Source organism: Acinonyx jubatus, chromosome A2 (genome assembly GCF_027475565.1).
Source record: "Acinonyx jubatus isolate Ajub_Pintada_27869175 chromosome A2, VMU_Ajub_asm_v1.0, whole genome shotgun sequence".
Classification (NCBI taxonomy): domain Eukaryota; kingdom Metazoa; phylum Chordata; class Mammalia; order Carnivora; family Felidae; genus Acinonyx; species Acinonyx jubatus.
This window is the reverse complement of record NC_069383.1, coordinates 127,247,552-127,260,952: the sequence shown is the minus strand read 5'-3', so window position 1 is coordinate 127,260,952 and position 13,401 is coordinate 127,247,552. Positions and strand designations below refer to the sequence as shown.

Sequence of the window (13,401 nt, the reverse complement as noted above, 5' to 3'; positions counted from 1 at the left end):
TGCTTTGAGAGCCTCAAATCATCCCTCACTCATAGAAACCAGGTTTCTGTTCATGAGTAGTTGAATGGATGGTATCAAGAGTGTGTGGTCTCCCTTTCTACCTTGCCACTATCAGTGCCCAGGAGAGTGTTAGTTAGTGTGATTATCTGCCTGTTTTAAGAGCAGTTGGCTCTTATTATTTTGGAAAAATGAGCAGAAAATGGGAAAACAAAAGTGCTGATGGCAGTGGTAAGAGGCTTGTCTCATAAACTTAGTATAATCATGATGACAATGGAAATCGCAAGGCATGCCAAATATAGCAAATCTTCAGCCCCGATCAGAAGCTTACAGAACTTAGATTGCTTGGCTGTTCAATTATGAATGGAGAAAAGAGAGCAATAATCAGAACATGCATGGAGTCCCAAAGCTCGTCACTGAGGGCTGGCTGAAAGTCAAATGAGGAAGTTTTTCTTTCAGCATCTGGAGGCAGAAACCGCTTTCAAGAAGTGAATCTATTGTTTGACTGGGACATTGGCCTTCTGTTCTACTTGCAACTTAAGCCTCTGCTCAAGTGGCACCTGTTCCCTGTAGACTTTCCAGATGTCTATCAACCCACCCCCAAGAACCTTTCTCTCTCTCTTCCCTGGGGAAGTGTGGGGTGTGAAACCATTTGAAACATGTGTTTTCACTCTTACTTATATTTTAGTTACCTGCTATTGACTCCACCTCCTCTTCTAGGTAGCAAATTCCTTAGAAGTAGGGAATATTTTACAATCCCCACTACACACACACACACACACACACACAGACTTATGTACAGGGGTTCAGTTCCATGGTGGAAATCAATCTGCACTTGAAGCTGAAAGGCGTGGATACTGGTGGAATATGCCTATCAGCCTTATTCCTACCCACCTACCAATGGACACTGAAAATACCTTTGCCTGAAACAATTCTGTCCTCCCTGCTCCAGTGCCTGAAATATCTGCCATTACGGTCCCACCTGTGGGCTGAGGCATCTCATCTATTGACTCTAGGTTGAAATCAATGTGCCTCCAGCCAGGCTTAGTAGGAAAAGTGGGGATGAAGAAACAGCAGTGCACTGGAGGCCTGGAGACAAGGACTTATGCTCCAGCTCTCCTACATACCACCTATTGGATCTCCTACCCCCCTTCTGTAATTCAGCCTCTCTTATCTTGTTTTGTCATTTATGAACCATGCATCATAACCACACCTACCCTAACAGGACTGATAAGACATGATTTCTCAACCTTAACACTGTTGACTTTTTTGTCTGATAATTCTTTCTTGTAGGGGATGTTCTGTGTTTAGCAACATCCTTGGCCTCCACCTAAAAGAAGGGGCCAGTGACCTTCTCTACCAGTTGTGACAACCCAAAACACCTCCAAATATTCTCTGGGGGCAAAGTCACCCACTGTTGACAATCACCGCAGCAAAATTCCGATGCTCCTGTGCCATCCTCCCTCCCCCACCCAAGGACCCTTGTGATTATATTGGGCCCACCGGGATAATCTCCTCATACCAAGATCCTTGACTTAATCATCTACAAAGTCCCTTTTACCATGTAAGATAACATATTCACAGGTTCTGGGGATTAGGATGTGGACATCTCTCGGGGTGGGGGGGGCACTATTCAACCTATAGCAATCCACTATCTGTCCCTAAAACTTCATGTCTCCCTCATATGCACCCCATTCCAAGTTCCCCAAAACTCTCAACCCCTAACAGCATAACTCAAGTCCAGAATCTCATCTAGGTCTCAATTAGCTCAAAAGTCTCAGATCTCATCCCCTAAATCATTTAAAGGAGGTGCAAGCAAGACTCTTGGTATGACCCATCTAGGGGCACAATTCCTCAACATCTATGGACGTGCGAAACTAGCAAACAAGTTATCGGTCCCTCCTGGAGCAGATCCCACCAGGATAACGATTACAGACATTCCTGGTCAAAAAGGGAGAAAAATGAAAGGAAAAAAGAAGTCAGTGGTCCCAAGCAATGTCTAACTCCAACTGGGCAAACTCCATTAGGTTTCAAGGCCTGGGTCCCAGCTCTGCCCTGAGCCCAGGGATTGGCTCTCTCCTTCCTTTTTTGTGATGGGTAGCATTTGTTTGCAGCTGAGTAGTTTTATCAGCCTGTTTCCTGCTTGTAGAGTTCTGAGGGTTTGACAGTCTTCTTTCACTTTGTTCTCTCTGTCCATTTCTGTCTGGCTGATGGTATTTCTGCTGATAGAATCCTCTGAAAAGTCTGGTAGGTCTCCTACATATGTCACAGGGATTCACTCCATCTGGCCCTCTGGCCAAATGTGGCGTATTGCTTCTATCTGTAAATAAAGTTTTATTGAGACACAGGCGCACCTGTTTACGTATTGTTGATGGCCAGGCTACTTTCATTATACAGTAACAAGAGTGGAGTAGTTGGAACAGAGAGAATATGATCTGCAACGCTGAAGCTATTGACTGTGGCCCTTAACAGAAAAAGTTTGCTGATCCTTGGGACAGAGGAGAAACTCAGTAAGTAGTAGTTTGGAAAAAAAAAAAAAAAAAAAAAGACAGGCTTCGGTGGGTTACAAAACCAGTGCCACATGGAGGTGGTTAGTGTTTCAGAAGTGGTTGCGGGAAGTGCTAGGAGGGAAGTGAGACAAGGTGAGGAATGAATGAACAGGAGAGGACAGAACTTAAAAAGTAAACTTGATCTTGGTACGCTGCCTTGGAAGCCTGGAGCCAGGGCAAATAAGGAGCAAAAACAGAATGAAGGCAAACAGTCAACCAAAAGAAAGGAAAGAAACCCAAAGTGGGCTCAACTGAAAAAGAAAAATCGCACGTGGAGTGGTGCATCAAGACCCTCAAGTTGCAGGAACCACGTCGCTTCCTTGTCATCCTCCCTCCAACAAGAATTCTGCTGTGCACACAACTGGGTGGCATTTGCTTGATTCTATGTGCCAGCGTCAGGTTCCTAATAAGCCTCTCCCCTTTGCTTTTACTCGGTGGAAATGAGAACACACCAAGGGTGAGGTTTGTGTGCGGTCTGGGGGGCTTTCACAAAAAGACAGCTGGATTAGCCTTATTTAAAATATGGTTGCTCCTTGAATCCCTGTGCATAAATCAACTTCAGGTGATTGTGCCTGCCACAGGCCCGTGCTCGCCTGGTTACCGGTTCAGCGTGTTCTTTGCCCTAAACAAAGCAGGACAAATTAGAGGCAAAGACCCGCTCGGGGTCCTAGACATTAATAGAAACTGATTTTCCCTTGAAAAACAGCTCACTTTGGGAGTTGTAAATAGGAAGAAATAAACTACTCAAAAGAAGCTTTGAGACCACGGCCTGGAGCAGGCTTGGCTATTGGAATGGAACCGGTTTGGGTTTGGGGTTTGGGGTTTGGGTGGAGATGGCATGTCAAATTTTGTGGTTACTCCCTAAACACACACCAACTGCTTCAATATCAGATCTGAATATGCTGCAACTCCCCCACCCCCAAGGCCACGTCTCCTCCCCAAAGAGGTAAGCCAAGAGCCCAGGACAGTTTGCTCCCCATGCGGATAGGTGTTCTGGAGTTAGCAGGCAATGTATTCTATTTCAGGAAATCAGACCAAATAAAAATCATTCCAATTAAAAAGCGCCACCGGGCAAATAGAACAGCAAGGGCCCACCTCACACAAAACAGATCAACCACAGAGTTCAGCCTTTCCTACGTGTTGTTGATGGCAGAGTCACTGCCCGGAGTTTATTCAACGGGATAAAAGGTGCCTGGTAATTTGCACTGAGAGGACTCTTTTCCCACACAGCCGTCACAAAGCATTTTGATGTGCTTATCATTTACAACGGCCCACAGGAGGAGCGGAATCGAAAAGTGATTGTGATTCCAAATACTACTGAACCCAGTAATTATATGGCTTATTAATACCGAGCCTCAACTAAGCCGCAGATATATTTTGAGAAACACACACACACAGAGACTCGCCCCCCAAGCCCTCGGAACATGCTTCATTAAAAACCTGAAATATGGGGCTTCCTGTAGGGATATCTCATCTTGTGGAGTCGGGTTCCCAATTCTTACAAAAAATGAAAATTAGCTACAGTGAGCTTTGGGGAAAGCCCCACAAATGCCCACAAGTCCAGCAAGATGCTCAACTGTGCGAGGCGGGAACTCACCACCCACGTGTCCGTCAGGTGAGGCGGGAGGGAGGACCGGCCGTCCACTGCTGCACTGGCACCCCCTTTTCTTGCTCTCTCTGTTGAGGACATGGAGGTGAATTCACTTGAGCCAAAAATGTAGGTTATGTAACTTTACCCTGACGGACAGCCCCGGGCGTGCCCGTCCCCAGTACCAACATGAAAAGTACAAGGGTGCTTTTTGTAGGAAAAGGACCTGACGCTGGATTTTCCACTACCTGATAATAAACACCCGTCATTTTCTCATCAGCTAAAAACACTACCAAGGTCCTCCACCGCCTTTCTCTCCTAAACAAACCAACTCGGGCATCTGAAGACCGGTAAGCCTTTTCTCTCTTTTTCCCTCTCTCTCATTAGCATTTCCAAAGGGAATGCTTCAAGCTACCTGGGGGGGACAGTGCCCTGAAATTTCAGACACCTCCAAATGACTCCTTCCTATGCTGATGTAGGCATTTGAATACGGAATATGCAATGTCTCGGGCACAACTTGATTTCTAGAAGCTACAAGGTCACAGGTAGATGCACGGACTTTGGGGTTCAGACTCTTAATAAAAGCGCCAGGTACCAGGGCACCTAGGTGGCTCAGTCCCTTAAGCATCGGACTTTGGCTCAGGTTTGTGAGTTGGAGTCTTCTGTCAGAGCAGAGCCCAATTCCAGTCCTCTGTCTCTCTCTCTCTCTCTCTTTTTCTGCCCCTCCCCTGCTTGTGCGCTCTCTCTCTCTCTCAAAAATAAATAAACATGAAAGAAAGAAAGAAAGAAAGAAAGAAAGAAAGAAAGAAAGAAAGAAAGAAAGAAAGAAAGAAAGAAAGGAAGGAAGGAAGGAAGGAAGGGAAAGAAAGAAAAAGAGAAGTGCCAGCAACCAACTCAAAGCTTAGGTAAAAGGCACAAAGTTTCTGACTCATGCAAATGATAATCTGCCTGTAGTATTGGCCTTGGGATTCAAGTGATGCAAATGATAAGGATCTCTCCGAGTGTCAGGCTTGCTTTTCTTTAAGGGTTGGCCTCATTCCCACCTATAACAAGAGAACTCCATCATGTCGGGGCGGTTGGGTGAGTGGCATGAACTTTACTCACATCACCTCAGCTTCGTGCCTTCAGAGAAAGAAGGCTCTCTCCCCTGCCAGTCACGGACGAATCCCCACGGAAGGATTCTGATAGGCTGCGCTGGGTCACGTGCCTCCTCAGCCCACTCACTGGGGCCGGAGGGATGGGGCTCTGTGATTGGTCAGACCTCAATCTCGTGACCGTCCTGTGGCCAGAAGGGAGAACCACAGAGTGTGGCAGCCTGACCAGGGCCACGTGCAGCTCGTGGTGACAAGCGTTTTCCCAGGAAAGATGAGGGGAGGTTGCAGATATATTATGAAGCAATGAAAAAAGACGAAACAGCCACCATTCACTTCAGGGTCACACAAAATATAACACGAAGGACGGTCTCACGCCTACCATCCCACGTGCAAACAAACATCTTAATGATGCTGCCGTTCAACTAACTTCACCGGCATTATTTATGACATTAGCCTGCAACTAGTGTGTCATTTTAGCAGTTGGCGCCAGATTGCCACCCCTGAACAGAAATCCATAACTTGGAGAAGGCCAGAAAGCAGTGTTTCTCCAACGCCAGTATCGACTCACTTCATAAGTCAGGGTTTTGCAAGTTTTATAATTATAGTGGTTTACCCGTAAAACAGAAACAGAAACCCAATGCCGTAATTGCTTGCCGTACTTGTAGCAATTTCTCCCGGCAGCTCCACGAACCACCTACGTTATCCATCATCTACCACAGGGTGGACTGAACGTTTGCAGAGCAAGCATTCTGCTGCCATTCCAGGCAGCAAGTCACGCCAGAGGTCACGATAGTTTTGATCTCTTTCTCTTACCCCCTCCCTGGAAGTGGGGTCTCTGGTCTAGCAGCATCTGCACCGCCTAGGAACTTATCTGAAATGCAAATGCTTGGACGCTGTCCCAGACCCACTGAATCTGAAAGGGAGAGTGAGGGCAGCATAGATCTGTGTTTTAACAAGCCCTCGAGGTGATTCTGATGCTAAAGTTTGCCCAATCCTGCCTTATATAATGTTCCATTGTCATAGTGACCTCGGATTCAGCACACATAAGCTTCCTCTTTTGGTTTCCTGCTCACAAACTTCCCATTGTCTACAGAATAAATTATATACTTAGTTAACATTCAAAGATTTTAGCAATCTCATCCTCCAAACTTACTGCCTATTAATGTGTTTATTGTCATGAATCTTATTTATTTATTGAGCACTCACACTGAGCCAAGCATCCTGCAAGGTCCCTAACATATGCTGTGTATTAGTCTGCTCAGGCTGCCATAACAAAATACCATAGACTGGGTGGCTTCGACAACAGATACTTATTTTCTCATGGTTCTAGAGGCTGGAAGTCCAATAGCAAAGTGCAGGCCAACTCAGTTTCTAGAGAGACCTTTCCTGGCTTGCAGACCACCGCCTTCTCACTGTATCCTCGCATGGTGAAGAAACAGAGCAGGATCTTGCTCTCTTCTCCTTCTTATAAAGCCACTCTCATGACCCTAGGTAACCCTAATTATCTCCCACACGCCCCTCTGCCAAATGCCATCACACTGAGGGTTAGGGCTTCAACATGTGAATGGGGGTGGGAGGGACACAATTCAGTCCATAGTATGTTGGTTCATGTAAGCCTCCCACCAAGCCTGTATTATTGAGCCTGGTGACTATTGAGAAAACTAAGGTTTAGAGAAGCTAGGGAAGCAGTCCAAGACCACAGTTAGTAGGTAGTGGTGCCAGAGGTCAGTCTTGCTGTGGTACTCAATCCCACACAGGGCATCCTGTGGACTGTTCTATCCATGGCTGCCTGCTTTTCCAGACCCATCCCATGGCCTCCTTCCCTGATGCCTTGTTCATAGCACTCCCCAATCTGGATCACCTCCCCAGACACCCCCCACCCCGAACCCGTTTGTTTAAATGCATTGAGTCCCAGAAAACAAATGATCTTCACCTAGTGTCCTAACCAGAATGATTTTCTTTTTTCTTTTCTTTTTTCCTTTTTTGGAGTAACTTTCTTCATTCTTTTCCTCATCTATGATTCTCAGAGTTCTTTTGCTCCTCTGATTTCTATTTGCTTACCTCGCGCCTTGTACAAATCCCCAACCTTCCTTACTAAATTTACTTCCCAAAGCTCAGTGGATACTTCCATGGACCATTATTAATAAATATTATTAGCATTTTATTTATTTTTTTAATTTTTTTAACGTTTATTTATTTATTTTTAATGTTTATTTATTTTTGAGACAGAGAGAGACACAGCATGAGCAGGGAAGGGGCAGAGAGAGAGGGAGACACAGAATCTGAAACAGGTTCCAGGCTCTGAGCTGTCAGCACAGAGCCCAACGCGGGGCTCGAACTCACAAACTGTGAGATCGTGACTTGAGCCGACGTCAGAGGCTTAACCGACTGAGCCACCCAGGCGCCCCACGTTTATTTATTTTTGAGACAGAGAGAGACAGAGCATGAACGGGGGTGGGGCAGAGAGAGAGGGAGACACAGAATGTGAAGCAGGCTCCAGGCTCCGAGCCATCAGCCCAGAGCCCGACGCGGGGCTTGAACTCACAGGCCGCGAGATCGTGACCTGAGTCGAGGTCGGATGCTTAACCGACTGAGCCACCCGGGCGCCCCAGATTATTAGCATTTTAAAACCTTTTGTAAATATCTGCCACATTCTAGCTATTGTAGACTTCCTAAGAAATTAAATGTACTGTCTGGAAGGAGGTGAGGACCTCAAATAAGCAAATTGAAATGATGGGCACAAAGTGTATTTGGCCAATAGTTTTCAAGTACTTTTTTTTCTTTCTTTTTTCTTTTTCTTTTTTTTTATTTTAGGGATAGTGGTGGAATCAAATGAAGCAATAACAGGACGGGTGCACTGGAAGGAATAATGTGTGAAATCACTACCAGTAGTTAGTTCTAATACAAGTATGACAACAGAGTGGTGTATAAAGCAGGGATCAGCAAACTCCATCCTGAATCACGATCACCTGGAGGGCTTATTAAAACACAGCTAACTGCTGCTTCCACTCCTCCTTTCTGATCCAGGAAGACAGGATGGGCCTGAGAATTGGTTTTTCTAAGTTTCTAGGGACTACTCATACTCCTGGTTCAGGGACCACAGCTGGAGAACCACTGATCTAAAAGTCTTCCTTGTTAGAGATTTAGAAGTGGAAAGGCATGTATCATTCAGATGCTTTGCCAACAAGTAACAGAAACCCTGTTTGCATATAGTTTGGATGACAGGCATTGCAAGAAGTGTATCAGCAGATGACGGCGTGATGAAGAATCAGCCTCTTGCCATCCTTCTGTCCTGCCATCGCCGTCAGGTACACGTTGCTCTTCATAATTATAAGGAAGCTGCCACAGGAACTCATTAACATGTACCGGAAGGAGCGGAGGGTTTTCCTCCATGTGTTTTTGGGTTTTTTTTTATCCAGGAGGAATGTCTCTCCAAGAGCCTCCTAGCGGATATCCCGTTAAAACCCACTGGCTATGATAGCCACATGCCCACAGTTGTTAGCAAGGGTGGTGAACCTACCACAATCAAATGAGAGCCAACAACGTTCCCCTCGTAATATGGGACAGTGAACTCTTGAATTCAACCAAGGTCCTGCCAACTACGTGGAAGGTGGAGAAAGGTCCTTAGGGGAGGCTACGGACAGTGTCAGCCACAATCACTCACACCTCCTCCTCTCTGGGTTCCACCAGTAGAGAAAACTGGCACAAGGAGGTACGTAGGCGGGGGCCAAAGTATCACAGGGCTTTCTGGGACCCTACACTGGAGAATGTCTGCAGTGCACACTGGTGCTCTTCCTACCCAGCATTCAAACCCTCTCTTCTCCTAGCAGCATCCCAATTTTCTTCTGCGGAACCCTCCACACCCATTTTGGACAATCTTGGTGGGCTGGTCAAGCAAGGTGTGCTGGCCTCACCTGGCCCACCCCATCATTTGAGGTTGACCAATCTGAGGGTCTCTCCTGGGGATATTAACCTTGCATAAGGTGCTATAAGAATAGAACACATTTGGAGTGGAGAAATGTCCTCCCTCTCCAGAAAAACAAAGTATCCTTCAGCCCTTATACTTCTCCTCCTATTCTCATCTTGTAGCTACATATGTTAATGCTCTGTTGGCTACTTTACGTACACAACCTCACCAAATCTTGGTGATAATCCTATAGGGTGAGTATCGTTACTCCAATTTTGCAGATGAAGAAACTGAAGGTCAGAGAGGTTCGGCGCTAGTAACTGGTAGAGCTTGGTACTGAATTTATACTTATCAGACTATAGAGCCCTATCTTTCTTACTATTCTTCATTATCAAGAGAAACAGCCTTCTCCCCAAACAGCACAGTAAAATGGCTGATGATCTTTTGACCTTTTTTTCTCTGTCCACACACCCAGGAGTCTTAGTACCCACACCACACTGCTGTCTAATCTAGGCTTGTTAGGACCAGGCAGTATTTCACAATCCCCCAAGCAGACATCTGTTATTTCTGCCCTTTCGCGATCTTTCCCCCAGCTTCTGCTATCAACCCAGCTTTTCTGTGGCTCAAGAGTTAACTCAGTGCCACCTCTCCCCTCTCCCTCAAGGGATGGTGTGATATTGTGATTTATAATAAGAAATGTGCATATAATAAGAAATGTCCCCCTCCCATTTCTGGCTTGGAGCTCCTAAAACCCTTGGAATTTTCTAAGTGATGAGAGTGATAAAGGTGTCTTTTGTTATTTTAATGATGTGACATTTGGACAGCACCTAAGGATAGGGGCTGGTTGCAAGGAGAACACACCATGTGATTCTTGTGATTCAAGGGTTGGAACTCTGAGTCCTACCCCACCCCTCCCCCTCTTGGGGGGTGGGGGGGGGAGAGGGGCTGGAGATCCAGTACAATCACCAGAGGTCAATGATTTAATTGGCCGTGCCTGTGTGGTAAAGCCTCCATAAAAACCCGAAAGGAGGGGATCAAGAGCTCCCACGTTGGGGAGCACGTGGAGATTTGGGGAAAGCGTCATGTTTGCTCAGAGAGGGCATGGAAACTCCGCCTCCTTTCCCCATACCTTCCCTATGCATCTCTTCCAACTAGCTGTTTCTGAGTTCTATCCTTCTATAATACACTGGTAATCTAGTAAGCAAAGTGCTTCTCTGAGTTCTGTGAGCCACTAGCAAATTAATTCAACCCAAGGAGAGGGTCATTGGAACCTCTCCAGTCAATAGCAGGTAGGTTAGAAGCATAGGTGACAACCTAGACTTGCAACTGCCCTCTGAAGAGTGCGGCCACAGGACCTGACTAAATGTGACACTCACTTATAGAGCTCCTCTTATAGGCACAGCATTGTGCCATGCACTTTACATGCAGTATCTCATGATCTTCCTGACAGCTCTTCTAGGGCAGTAATGTTACTCTTCCCATTTGACGGATGGGGAGTGGAAGCTCAAAAAAGTAAGTAATTTCCACACGGTCGCTCAGTTAAATAAGTGATAGAGTCAAAATTCAAGAGTCAAATCCCAGAGCCTGAGTTCTGAACTAACACAGGTCACTTTTGAATAAAGACCTGTGTCTCTCAAAGGTCCGTTTTAAAAAAAGCCTCAGCCATGTAGAAGCGTGACTTGTTTTCAGTCCCTTAAGAATGATGGGGATTAGTTCTTCTGAAACTCCCAAGGCACTAGCTTTCACCCTGGCTGGCGGTAATCTAGCGCCTGAAGCTGCCTAAGTAAACAAGTGCAGGCACACTGATTTCCTTAATTCAGGATTCTCTCCATCTCTGTCTTCTGGCCCCCTTTCTGTGAACTCTTCATGTCTGCTAGGTGACCTCACTCATTCCCAGGTGTCCCATGTGTGGATGAATCCCAAGCTCACATCTTTAGCCCAGACTTGGTACCAAATCTCCACTGCCTTGGTTCCACCTGCTGCCAGGACCTTGGCACCTGAATTCTCCCTAGTGTAGCGCAGGCTGGGGTGCCCGCCCAGACCCCACAGGGTCCTTCTGTTTCCCATTTCCCAGCTGCTGCCTGCAACCTTCTCCAGAGTGTTGCCCTTGGGCAAAGACAGTGCCGCCTCACCCAGAAGTTCCTGCCAGATCCCAATACCCCCACCTTCACCTGACCTCAGGTGTGGAAATGGTAAAGAGAGGTGAGGGATACATGTAGGGCAGTTATAGTTACTGTGCCAAGAGTCTAGTGCACATTCCTTACACTAGCAATCAGTACACCTCTACCCTGGCTACAAATCTTCCCTCCTACTCAGCCACTCATGAGCCATTCCTCAGCCCTCAACATTCCCTCTGCTTTCTAGTCTGCTTGTCTTTACTCACTCAGGTTCTTCTGCTTCCTCTCTTCCAACCACCAAAATTCTACTCGTCCTTTGAAGGCCAGTGACATTGCCACTTTGCCCATGACGCATTCCCAAATTACACTTTTGCTTACCACATGGGTTACTGTTAGATATGCCCAGGTCTCTAATTACCATGGTCCAGAAAGAATCCGATTCATCTTAACTAACTCTAAGGGCTATGGTTGAAGTGTGTCCCACCAAAAGCTGTTGAAGTCCTAACCCTTGGTACCTGTGACTTTGACCTTATCTGGATATGGGGTCTTTGCAGGTATAATCAAGTTAGGATGAGGTCATTGGGGTGGGCTCTAATCCAATATGACTGGTGTCCTTGTAAGGAGAAGAGACACAGAAACAAACGTGCATAGAAGGAAGATGCACAGGGAGAACAACAGGTGACCACAGAGACAGAGACTGGAACAATGCATCTACAAGTCAAGGAATGTCAAGGGTTGCTGGCAATCCCAGAGGCTAGAAGAGAGGCCTGGAACAGATTCTCCTCTAGGACCCTCAGAGGGAGTGTGGTCCTGCCAACACGTTGATTTCAGACTTCAAGCCTCCAGAACGGGGAGAGAATAAAGCCTCTGTTACTTTAAGCACCCCAGTTGCTGGCACTTTGTCACAGCAACCCAAACCAGAACATTAAGTGTCTCACGCGATGCCTTATGCAGAGGAGGTAACAGACAGTGGCTTGTTGAATCCACATGGTGGTCATTTATTTTTCTCACTTGTTCTTTTAGAAAATATTTAATGTTTATTGCATTGCAATGTATTTTGCAAATATGTTGGCAGAAACTCAAATTTTCTAAACCTTTGGTTGTTTGTCATTCCGTACCTGTAAGCTACCCTTTCCCTACCAATTGCTCTTCCCGATAAATTCCATATGTATCATATTTGTGAGGGAGAAGAGAGCTTCCACTAATATTAGTTACATAATGTTGCCCTTAATAAGTTTTCTAGAAGTGATTGTCACATTTGGTCAGGAACTGTAGCCAAGAGAGTGGTATCTGTGGTCAGGTGAGACCTTAGGGATCTCTTATATCACCTCTACAGGGCTAAATAGCAAGAGCTCTGGAGTCACAGCGAGTTCAAGTTCTGGCTGTGCCACCTACTAACTCTTAAGAACTTGTACCTTGGTTTCCTCTTCTGTAAAATGGGGGTGTCGATCACATATATCTCAATTCTGCGAGGTTGTTACATGGATTAAAATAAATCAACGCATGTAATAGGCTGAGAATGGTGCCATTAGTGAGAGTTCAAGAAATGAACTAGTATTTATTAGCCCTTCTACTCCTCTACTGACTCAACAAGGGCCAACCTCACAATGCTTTACAGCTCCATCCCCTAAGTTAGGATTCCCAGATACAGCAGTCACTGGAGATACTGTGCCGGGCCAACCGGCATAAGCATAGAGAAGAAAAACACTCTGTTATTTGCTGAATGGCTCTGGCTCGTATCTCTGTGTGCAGGAGCCCATCTTTATGACTGTCTTTTTGAGAGACTCTGCAGGGCTCTCAGTTGGGAGTCAAGCCTTGATTTATCATATTTTAGAATAACCCCCATAAACCTATGTAATCCAGTCTCTGGGCAATAGTCTGTCCGCAGAAACAGAAAAAGACAGCCAAAAGTGACCTTTCAGATGAGATTGAAGAGGCTTCTGCTCCCAGCCTGCTGCAGTCTCTCTTCCCCTCTCTCCACAGCTGACTACTGCTCTGGAAACTCTGCCCTCTGACTCTCTTGATTCTTCATTCTCAACCTTCTGCTCCTCCATCTAGGCTTCAGGGTCTTTGAAGCCCTAATGCCTTTCCATCTACCTTTCCAGACCCATCTCTCTCCGCCATGCTCCTGATGCTAGAGCACCAAATC

General features: G+C 46.1%; 1 long non-coding RNA gene across 1 annotated transcript in view; it reads right to left on the bottom strand.

Moving 5' to 3' along the window:
* The window catches only part of LOC128314876 (uncharacterized), a 128,804-nt gene extending 116,686 nt beyond the window's left edge, over positions 1-12,118 (bottom strand). The window contains exons 1-2 of the long non-coding RNA XR_008297039.1: positions 5,239-12,118; positions 4,144-4,223 (exon numbers count right to left, since the gene is read on the bottom strand). This is a non-coding gene — a long non-coding RNA (uncharacterized LOC128314876). The remainder of the gene's footprint in view (positions 1-4,143; positions 4,224-5,238) is intronic.
* Between the last annotated feature and the right edge of the window lie 1,283 nt (positions 12,119-13,401).